General features: G+C 37.6%; 1 long non-coding RNA gene across 1 annotated transcript; it reads left to right on the top strand.

Annotated features, from left to right (window-relative positions):
- The first annotated feature begins 2,641 nt into the window (after positions 1-2,641).
- On the top strand, positions 2,642-5,161 carry LOC129146815 (uncharacterized). Its single transcript, XR_008554077.1, has 3 exons — positions 2,642-3,126; positions 4,060-4,330; positions 4,946-5,161. It is a non-coding gene; the product is annotated as an uncharacterized LOC129146815 (long non-coding RNA).
- Positions 5,162-11,722: the final 6,561 nt, after the last annotated feature.

Here is an 11,722-nt window from a genome sequence, read left to right as displayed (position 1 = left end):
TTTTTTTTTTAATTTTTTCTTTCTTTTTTAAAAAAGATTTATTTATTTATACAAGAACCAGTGTACAGGACAGATGTGTGGAAGGGTGAGAGGATTCACCAGAGACAGAGCAGGGAACAGAACAGGCAGACTGACTAAATATGCTGCTGAGGGGAGCAGCGGGCGAGACAGGAGAGGTCTGCTTGCCATGTGGGACCCTCGCCGGCTGGCCAGGATCGAACCATCACTGCAGAGGGTACAGACAGCTTCAGAGCACTGCGCTCAACTGCCTGCGCCACCAGGGGAGGCCCAATCCATGTAATTCTTAATGTCCATTCATTTAGCTTAAACTATAGATTTATTGACAAAGCATGCAGCAGACCTGTTCTGCTATAAGCTTGGCTTTCTCCTGTCTTGATTTCTTGATTACAATTAAGGGGTACAGTCAGCGAACCCTCCTAAAGGGAAAGGAAATCTAGTTGGTTTTCCTGACAATACTCATTTAGGAAACAATAAATACAATCCTTTCAGTGAGACTTTATGTAGAACTGAGTTTTTCGATATGTTTTCTACAAGCTTCTCTTGCAGTAGGACTTATTCTCTGCTCTAATGGAAACTCTCGATTTTTGTTTGTTTTGCTTTGCTTTTTGATGGAAAGAAAGATTCTTGGTTACAATGATTTAGCCCAAGACTAATGTTTCAGGAATTATTAACATTTTAATGTTTCAGGAATTATTAACAATTATTAACATAGTGCAACAACTAACTGAAGTACCAGAGCTTTGCTTGTGTTTAATATCTTCTGGTCAACTCACATCTAGAAAAAACGTTTCGAAGGTATCAACAAAGGCCTTCTAATTATTCAGTAAGATAAAAGCAAAAATGAAGCTTGAACCATGGTCTGTTTATGCAGATTGGCAATTAAAATATTCTAAAGATAAAAGCAAACTCAACTTTAAGTCATATCAGAGAAGAATCAATTATGTTTATTTATATTAAGATAAAATTCTAATAAAGCCTTAGAATATTTGCACTATATAGTGTTAATGGTAGGATTTCGTGCATCACTGATCTTTATATATTTAAAGAATATTGTATTATTTAAAGAATATTGTATTTTCTAATCTGAGAAAGGGGAAAAACAATTTGGATAATCCATACTTGAGATAGAGGAAGAGGAGTAGGTGCAGGTAGAGGTGAAGACAGAGGCGGATTAAAAAAAGAAAAGGAAAACTTCCTTCTAACTGGTTTGTGGCTATTCATCTTTTGAATCTGACATTTTATTTGGTTTAACTAAGGGAAAGAGCATTCACAATTGTCATTGAAAAGAGAGCTCCTTAACTACCTGAAAATTAACTTGCTTTATTTCAGAGCACACGGCTTTAGAGCACTTAGTTGTTTTGTTTTATGATTATCTCTCTCATGCAGAATCCAAAGTGTGCATTCATCATATAGAGTGCCCTTGTGTAATTATAGTTAAACCATCGCTCTGAATCATTGAAGTAAAATAAGCTATGCTTTATGAATAGACACCTATTAAATATATTAAGAAGTCTGTGCCACTGACAACTCATAGGATTCCTTATGCCAGCTTTTAACTGCTTTAGAATAGAAAATACTTCTCTCTTCCTACTTAAAAGTTGATTCTGCTTAAAAAAAAAAAAAACTTTCTAATATCCAGAAGTTCTTACTTTTCCAGACCAGCTGCCTTTGTCTGATAATTAACATTAAAATAACTTGGGAATAAGTTAAATCCATTTAAGACTCCCCACCCATTCCTAATTAGGTTAACACTTTTCATTAGTCATTTGTGCCCTTTATATAAATGCTAATGAATAACTAGTAAATGCTAATAAATGTATCCCTCTGAAAAGAAGAAAAAGAAAAACAAAACTAGGGTAGCTCTGTTAATTTAGAGTGGATCCTAAAACTAATAAAATACTCAGTGTGCTCTCTGTAACACACAAAGTGCACTATTATGTGCTGTAGAGAAAAGAAAATCACTATCTGGACAAGTTAGAGGGAAAAATGCAATATTGGAAGATCTTTTTTTTAATGAAATGAGGAATACCAATACTACTAGAATAAAACAGCTTGCCCACCTGTCACGTGGTTTATGACGTGAATTACTTGAGTAGTGATGGTATTTCCAGCTCACCCTATAAATGGTTCAAGTTTTAAACTGACAATCTTTTGTAGTGTTTCATAGACGACTGGATGGATACTTTTCAAACTGAGCAAGTATTAGGCAGTAGGGGAAATAGTGAAAGCCACATGATCCATTATATATTTTCTTTATACTTTTCATATTCCTCTTATGTCCTAAAGACTGCTTTCTCTAGTCCTACAATTTGAGATAAGGATTTATTTATTTAATTTGGGGGGGGCATATAGATGTCAATTTGTTATGGGCCCTAGTTGTACTACAGGGCAAGACTCATGAAGCTTTGGAAAATGTGGCCTTTTTCCCCACTGGTACCAAAGGCTGCAGCATCTGGGCCTTCCCAGCCTGGGGGGCCAACAGATTGAAAAGACTAAGGTGTATAGTTCAGGCAGGAAGTATCAATGCAGGGCTGGGGAGATTCTGAAAAGACAGGAAAGCACAGGAGTAAGCCCCGGAGGCATGCATTTTTCCAGATCTCTCTCTTCAATGGTTCAGATGTGAAGATGTGGAGAGGCCCAGGCTGCAGACACTGTTCTTGGCCACCAAAGAAAGAAGCAGCTTCCAGGGAGACGCCTCCAGCAGTCGACCTCTGAAGAAAAGCCAAGGAGATTTGCAGGGGACCAGGCTGCTGAATCTGCCTACAGTCTTGTTGTCTTCTGGAGGCAGAGAGAGAGCAAAGGCCCCCGGCCTAGCATCACCCTGAGCTGTTGCTGGTGGTGTGAGCTAAAAGCTCATGAAGAGCTGATTATCCACCATCATCTCCATTGCTGTCTGTTCCAGCATCCAGTGCTGTTCCTCCCGACCTCTGGGCTGCTGCATCATTTTACCTGCCCTGGCTGTGAGCCCCTCCGGCTGTGCTGCCACCATGAGTTGGCTCACGGTCACCACTTACCAGCTGTCACGCCAACAGGTGATCGTTTGCTGGCCGATTTCATCTTGGAGGGGCGACCTTTTTTTGGAACTTCTGAACACTGGATTTGAAGGTGAGAGAGCCAGCCACTTGTGGCCTTAGTAACTTTTTGTTTCCCCTGTTTGCTAAATAAACCCCCTTATTGTTCCCTAAACTGGAGTGGCCTTGCAATTGTGTGCACAGGTGAAGAACTCACAGGCAGTGAACTGTTCTCTGCTGGACTCTGTCCTTGGGGGGCTTTAGTACCGGTAGAGCCCAGCATCAAAGTCACCTAGGACCATTTGTTGAAAAGACTATTCTTTCCCACTGAATCACCATGAATCACCACTTTGTCAAAAGTCTGTGAATCATGTGTGTACAGACCTATTTCGGGAGTCACTCTTCTGTCTTCTTAATGTATATGTCTATCCTAGAAGAAAACCATAGTGTCTTCATTACTAGAGTTTTACATAAGCCTTGAAATCACATTGTAAATGGTCAAGGTTGATTCTTTATTTTCAAAATATTTGCCTACCTGAATTCGTTCGTAGTTCCTTCTAAGTTTTAGAATGAGTCTGCTAATTTCTACCAAAAAAAAAAAAAAAAAAAAAAACACCAAAAAAACAGCCCACAAAACTTAAGATAGCTTTGATTGGGATTATCTCAAATTTATATTTAATTTGTGGAGAAATAGCATTTAATTGTGTTGTATCTTCTGATCCCTGAGTATGATCTGTCTCTTCATTGATAGACGCTCTCTTGAATGATTCTCAACACTATATTGTAGGTCACACTATACAAATCCTGCTCTCTTATTAGATTTATAGCTGAGCATGTTGTATTTCAAATAATCATTAAAAACTTTCAATTTATCATTTTTATGTAGAATGACTTTTCCTATATATAGTTTATATCTTGTCACACTCTGCATTAATTTATTAATCTTAGTAGATGTCTATAACTTACTTTACATGTGCTGCATAGACTTGCATGTTATTTACAATAATGACATTCTTTCTTCCTTTAGAATGTGACTCTTCTTTGGGCCTTATTGTCTGGAGTGTAGCCCCAGGACAATGCAGAATGGAGGTGGTCAAATCCGAAAGCATTGCCTTGCAGCTGGTCTCCGAGGGAGGGAGGAGCTTTCAATTTGTGCTAACTGTGCTGCCTGCACTGCCTGCAGGGTTTGCACAGCCTCCTTAGCAAGTTGAAGAAGTCTCTGCAGACCTTGCTGGACACTTACCATCAGTGCGTGCTTGCCGAATTTTCCCACATCCTTTTTCTGCCCATTTATTGAGGTGATTGCATAGTGTTCAACCCTGTTGGTATAATAAATTGCACTGGGTGATTTTGAATATTAAACCAACTTTATATTCCTGGGAAAAACATCCTTGATCATGATGTATTATATTTTAATAAGATTACTGGATTCATTTACTGACTTTCTCCAAGGAGTTTTATGACTGTTTATAAGGAATATTTGTTTATTTCCTCTCAGAGTGAGAATGCCTTATAAAATTAGTCAAGACGTGCTTATACATCTCTTTTCTGAAATATTTTATGTAGATTTGATTTTTTTTCAAATGGTTGAATAATTTTCCAGTTGGGGCTCTGTCAGTATGGAATTTTCTTTGTTGGCAGATTTTTAACTATTTAATTTCTCTTATAGATATACATAGATTTATATATAGATATATATTTAATTTTATGTATTTAATTTTATATACAGATATAGATTTAATTTCTCTTATATATGTATAACTATCCAGAATAGCTAGTTATTCTTGATTATTACTTTGTATCAGTCAGGGAATTTTCCCATGATATCTATATCTATTTGAATTCAGTCTGATACAGCAATGGAGGGTTTGTCTCTCTGACAAGCTCTTTCATTTTCTTTATTTACCCTCTAGGCTTCCCAAACTTTTGTTTATTTGCATTCTGAGGGAAAAGAGCTTCACTAGAAAGATCACATCTGAACTGCTGACCACCAGGTGATGAGAAAGCAAGCTGGGATTAACCAAAGTCTCCAAAGGTTGGTGCTGCATAGACAGACATGCTTGTCCTTGAGCACTACCCCTTCACCCCCTGTAACTGCATAAATACCCCTGAGCTCTGCCAAAGAGCAGGGCGGTGATCTTTTGGACACGAGTCTGCTGCCCTCCTCAATTTGTCAACAAATTAAATTACTTTCTTTCTTCTCAAACTCTTTTTCCTTTAATTGGCCAAGGGAACAGAGACTTGCCTTCAGTATCAAGTCCAGCAGCAGTGGCCCATGTGAATCTCTCTGGGGATAACAATGGCAGAAATAGTGACCACCTGTCTCACAGCCACAGGGACAGGAAGTGTCCTGGCGTGGGCTACTCTGGCCAGAAAGCAAGGCGAGTGCAATAATATTGATTGGAGCCAAAACTAAATCCTGAAGATATAGCACTAACAACCTCATATTTATTATTCCACCCTATTTGCTTTTGCTTTCATGTTAATTTCCATCATGATACCAATATATCTATTCTCTCTCAAATATTCATTCCAGCCAATTGTTACTGTTTTTCCTTATTAAAACTATTTTAAAGGAGCCAAGGTCTTTTGAATGTTATTAAAGTTGGCTGCCTGAGGACAGAAGGCATGCTACAGTTGACCAGATGCCCAGTTCTCTTCTCCCCATCATCTTTCAGGGATATACACAACTGCTCTGCTTTCTCCATTTTTCTCGGTACCTCATTTGCGATGTGTCACTAAGGTGGCAGGACCTGGTGATCAGTTTTCCTCTCGTATGTGAAGTGAAGGTCAATTCCTGGGTGCTGGTGGGATCATTTAATCAGTGGAGACTTGCAGAAGTCCTCAGTTTTCATCCGGCCTGTCATTTGATAACAGTGTTGATGCTTTTAAGAGGAATGGGAAATAGCCAGTATTTTTCTAATACTTAGTTCTCACCGCTTCACCTTGAAATATTTCAAAGGTCTGCACAGTGTAGGAAAAAATCTTAGGGCACCCGAAAGGGAGTTGGGTGTCATGCTCAACTTCTGTGTTCCTTGATTTTTTTTTGTTTGCCTGTTTTAATTCAGCACTGTAGACAAAACAGAAATAGAAACTAAGAATTGAGCAAAACACAGACACTTCAAAGCTGGATACTACTGAAAATACCAAGGAAACACAACTGTTGGAACCATGAATGCCATGTATTTCTTACATGACAGAGATGCAATTAGTGCATAGGGATGGAAAAAATATACTCAATTACTGTAGTAATTTCATATATCAATTTATTTTAGGCCCTTTCATAGCTGAGAGTCAGGATGAGATAGCTGCTGAATTGCAAATTTGCAAATTTCTGTGACTCTATGGTAAAAATCAAGTTCTCATAATTAAGTTTCATCATAAGCTTCCATATGACTGTTTTGTTGTTAAATTATTATTCCATGGCTGGCTGTGAGGGAAAAGGTATATTCCCTCCCTAGGGATACTCAAGCAAGATTCAAGAAGCACCTGATAGGTTTGGTTAGAGAGGATGCTGATAGCAAAAGTGAAGAAAATCATTGATCTGTTGAAGATCCTACTCACCAGAGTTCTTCAGAGAAAGCGATACAACAGCACATAGAGATTTATCTTAAAGATTGTCTCATGTGGTTATGGGGCTTGAGAATCTGAAATCTATAAAGAAACCAAGAGTCTGGAAATTCATCTGAGGTGGCATTCTGAAGTACAGGGCACAGCAGGCTGGAAATATGTGTAGAATTGCTATGTTGCAGCCTTAAGAATTCTTCAAGAAACCTCAGCCTTTTCTCAAGAGACCCTCAACTGATTGGATGAGGCTCACCCACATCACAAAAGGTAAAAATCTGCTTTATTTGAAATCATGACATCAACTAGATGGGTTTTTGACAAACAACTAGGCACCATAGGCTAGCAAATGGAAAAAAATAAAGTTAAATATTACAGCTGGTTATTAAGGCATTAAAGAGTAGCACTAAATAAGGCATCATCAAACTTCCAACACTATTAGCAAATAATTCTTCAACAAATATAATTGTCATGCTGCTAGCAACTCCTTATGTTCATTATTACCTTTATTTGTTCCAATAATGTTAATAATATTTAATGCAGAAATCTCATTCTCTTTGGGTCATCTCAGATTAAGTTATATTTAAAGTTACAAGTATATAACTTGATGGATTACAGGATTCCCTAATTCTACAGATGTTTCTTCAATGCTACATGAAGGATGGTTCTATAGCTAGAGATAGTGAGGAATAAAACAGTTAGGACCTGGGTTTTTTTTAAGTGAAGTAAGAAACTAAAAATGTAAACAAATAGACCTCTGTTATGCATTCAAATTTCAACATGTTTTTCAAACCACATAAGACATGGTAAAGTACTAAAAAGTGTTTTAGTGAGTGAGATGCTATTTTAAATAAGGCGGAGTAGAGATTTTGGAGACGGATGCATGAAATAAGAGAATGAGCCTTGAAAACTGCTGAGAGGAAAACACTTTGCAGAAAAGCTGCAGGAACCCTAAGCTGGAAATGAACTTGACTTCTTTGCAGGCCAGCAAGGAAACATGAGTGTTAAATCAGAGTAAACATAAGAGACACTGGGAAATAAGACTAAAGAATTGGCAAGGCCAGTCTAAGCAGGGAGTTTTAACATCATTTTTCAAAGTATAATTGGACAAAACTTATGCTGTCTCCCAAGTATGCATGTGTATATCCAAGATTTAAAAATAAAATTCCTGTCATATAAAGAAAAAAATCCCAATAACACTTGAAGGTAAAAGAAGTTCTCAGTATGTATTTTTAAAAGAGGAAGTGCTATATAAGGAAGACTTCAGTCTTATTGATATAAATAGGAAATCCTATATTGTGAAAAAATAAAGTATGTTTAAAAAATAAAAGAAAAAAATTTTGAAAAGAATTAACTTGGGCCTCCCCTGCTGGTGCAGTGGTTGAGCGCTGGGCTGCAAAGCTGCCCACAGCCTCTGCAGCGCCAGTTCGATCCCCTGGCCGCCGGCCAGGGTCCCACATGGTGCGACAGACCTCACCCTTCAGCACTTCTGACCGTACCCAGTACTTGTAGAAATAAATAAATAATATCTTAAAAAAAAAGAATTGACTTTTAACACTTCACAAATCGGTGATATAAAATATACACTAAATCTATGAATACTCTAGATTCATAATGATGAGGTCATATGTATTTATTTACCAAAAAGTATAAATTGAATTCCAATGATACTGAAATGTTTATTTAAATTATTTTGGGAACTATTGACTTTGAAACATGAGACTATGACTCTCTGCTACAGAAAGTCATGTTTGTTAAGATGTATTTATTCACTTAAAATTGTAAATATGTTTGTCATTTGCTGTGAGAATATGAATTTTCAATTATTATACTGGTGATTATTAATATCTTAACCATGACATCACTGAATGAGCTATTATTAACTCACTCAAGCAGTGTCAAATCCTTGAAGAGTTCTTTGGAACTAGAAACCTAAAAGCATTCCTAGTTCCTAAAAAAAAAAAAAATCATGTAAAATAAATTAATGAATCCAATGATTAATTTTGGAATATAATGCAGAATCTCATTTTTTTCTTCTAACATAAACACAATAGTGGGTAATATTTAATAAGCATTCTGTATGGGCCCTGCATTATGTTAAACAGTATACATGGTACATAAGTTCTCCTATTTATTTCACAGTGATTAATTCTAAAATAGTTTATATCCTCTTACAGATGAGCCACAGTGTGGCAGAAAGTAGGTGCAGCATAGCTTTATCTGAGAAAGAATACCTTAACCTTTGCAGGTAAGACAGGTAACAAAGGCTGTGAAGGTAGAGTGTTAGGACTGGAGGTGGAGAGAGAATGAAGAAATATTAGGAGAACAAAGTGAAAAATATTGAAATAATTTAGGTTAGAGTGTCTCAAGATTTGGTTTTAGCCTCAGTTATTCAAATTCTGTTGAAAATAATTTTGCTTAGATTATTGCCCATGAATAAATAATCCAAAACAGAAATATAATACCTAAGATCTGCTATAGCATCCTGCTACCAGGATTTCAGTGTTACCCAAAACATTCCATATCCCTTCAAAGGAAAAATACAAGCACTTCCACGCTGATTCTCACCTTTCAAGATTGTCTGGATCTTTTGTGAATATCTCCCTCTTCAGAGAGTTGAACTCGGGTCAAATTGTTGAGCTTAAAAATCCACCACAAACAATGATTCTTCCACGAAGCTTTCTCTAGCAGGTCCCAAACAAGATCCCCTGGGTGCAAATATATTAATCAACTTCACATGTTTCTATGAGTAGACTCTGAAAATTATTATTTAAAATCAATTCTGCATGCCATAGATTATAAACATACAAAGTCATAAAAAAAGACAAGTGTAGGATTAGTAAAAATCAAAAGCAAGCTCATGTAAGAGAAAACATAAATATACATAAATATAAGAAGTGTTTGAGAAAGTGGTGAGAAAGTTTAGTCCAAAGGTTTGCTTGGCTAAAGAAAGATTTCCTGAGTAAAGAAAGATCGACAAAGGGGCCTCCCTGGTGGCCTAGGGTTTAAGTCTCAGCACTACCACTGCTGTGGCCTAAATTCGATCCCCATCCAGGGAGCTAATCCACATATGGTGCAGCAGATCGCTCCTGTCTCACCTGCTGCTTCCCTTAGCAGTGTATTTCAGTAGAGCTGCCTGTTCTGTTCCCCACTCTATCTCTGGTGAATCCTCTCACTACCACCACCCCCCACCTCTGGAATATACCCCAGTTCTAGTATGCATCAATAAAAAAAATAAATCATTAAAGAAAAAAAAAGATCAACACAAAGAGATAAGAGTCACAGTAGTTAGGTAGGAAGGAAAGAAAGCAGAATGATCATATTTATTTTACACAATATGTATTTTACCTGTGCAAGCTAACAGAGTTCCAGGAACTACCTGTCATTATCATTCACATGTTCCAGATTTAGAAGCAGATGCACACAAAAGTACCTTAAGTGGGGTCACTTCTCATAGGAATGGGATTAGATTCAAGTCCCTTTCCAAATTCCAGCCCAACTTCCATTCTTTGCATTCATTCATTCATTCATTTATTCAGTAATTCTTTTCATTCATTTGCTTTCAAAAGTATGAGTTTTTGCACACATTAGGTATTTATTAATTTTGAACACACAGATTAAGGTATAGACATATAAACACAGACCAAATGGATGATGTCTATAAACTCACTGGAGTCTGAATTACCCATACCAAATTCATTCCCAAATTCTCCAAATCTCTCACTCTTATTAGGAGCCTGAAATATATTTCTGCATGACAAGAACTCTATTGTGAACTCAGGTAGAATTTGGATTCTGCTTCCGAGTGATAACACTAAGGTCTCAAATAGAACAGTTAGCACAAAAGGAACACCTTTTCTCAGCACATTTCTTAAGTTGCATTCTTTGCTTTATCTCATGAGGGATGGGGAGAAGCTAATCATTGTTTGGACTTTTAAAAAAATGTCTTCCTTGGGGCTCCAAGTTTGGATAGAGACCAAGAGAAGAAAAAAAGAAAAAGGAGAGACAATTAAGAACCTAACTATAGCAATGATTTTAATATCTGGAGCACCTGGCTTGCGTATTCTCCACAAACTCTATACCTTGCAGTTAAAGGGTGTTCCTTAGGGGAAGCAGGATCAGTACATTTCATGTCAGAGAAAAATAACTAAAGACACACAAAAACACAATGAACTAAATAAGTAAAAACAGAAACTTATTTCTATGTTAACTTAAGAGAATTATTGAAAAATAGGCTGGCATCTTTCTATTCCTATGCGACACACTGAAAAGAGGTGGTCCAGAAAATAGGGAACATAAAATGTGCCCTAAGACAGTAAGAGGAAAGGAGGGAGAATAGGAAGAGGGGGGAGAGAGGAAGATTTGAAAGAGAGAGCATTTCAAAAGTAGGGACTTGCAGATTTCTAGTTGTAGCATAGTTTACTGTGCTACAGTTAAAAAGCTTAGGGGCCTCCCTGGTGGCACTATCAAGCTATCACCAGCCCCTGCAGCACGAGTTCAATCCCCATCCAGGGAGCTACCCCCATAGCACAGCAGACCCCCCCTGTCTCTCCCGCTGCACCCCTCAGCAGTGTATTTCAGTAGATCCACCTGTTCTGCTCCCCACTCTGTCTTCGGTGAATCCTCTCACCCCCTGTACTTCTGGCCTGTACCCCAGTTCTTGCATAAATAAAATAAATCTTAAAAAAATAGAAAGCTTAAAAAGCTTCAGTTAGTGCTGACAAAATAGCTTTCAAAGGTCTCATTCCTGGGTGATAGATAACCGCTAAGATAGAAGATACAGAATTTTTCAATAATCGAGTTTTGTTGTTGTTTTTAAAGGTGTTTGAGATCTCAGAAAGGCACATGCTGGTTTGCAGACCTGTGAATGCAAAATGGTTGGGGCTAAGCTGACCAACCTCTTCTGGAAGAACAACAGGAGTGTCACCAAAGCCAACTTATTCCTAAGGCAGGAGAAGCTCCAGATCTACAGCCCAGTGCCTAGAAACCACAGAGCACAGTCCCTACTTCACACTCTGATTTCTGAGAGCATTGATGATCAAGGAGGTTCACGGCTGGAAACAAGATGGCTGAAAGTTTTCCTGGTGGCTGGTAGATACTTGGTAGACCCTGAACAAAGGATCATT

This window comes from Talpa occidentalis, unplaced genomic scaffold, assembly GCF_014898055.3.
Source record: "Talpa occidentalis isolate TD23 unplaced genomic scaffold, MPIMG_talOcc4v2.1 talOcc4.4, whole genome shotgun sequence".
Classification (NCBI taxonomy): Eukaryota; Metazoa; Chordata; class Mammalia; order Eulipotyphla; family Talpidae; genus Talpa; species Talpa occidentalis.
Note: the sequence above shows the minus strand (reverse complement) of the source record. Positions and strands in the feature narration are given on the sequence as shown.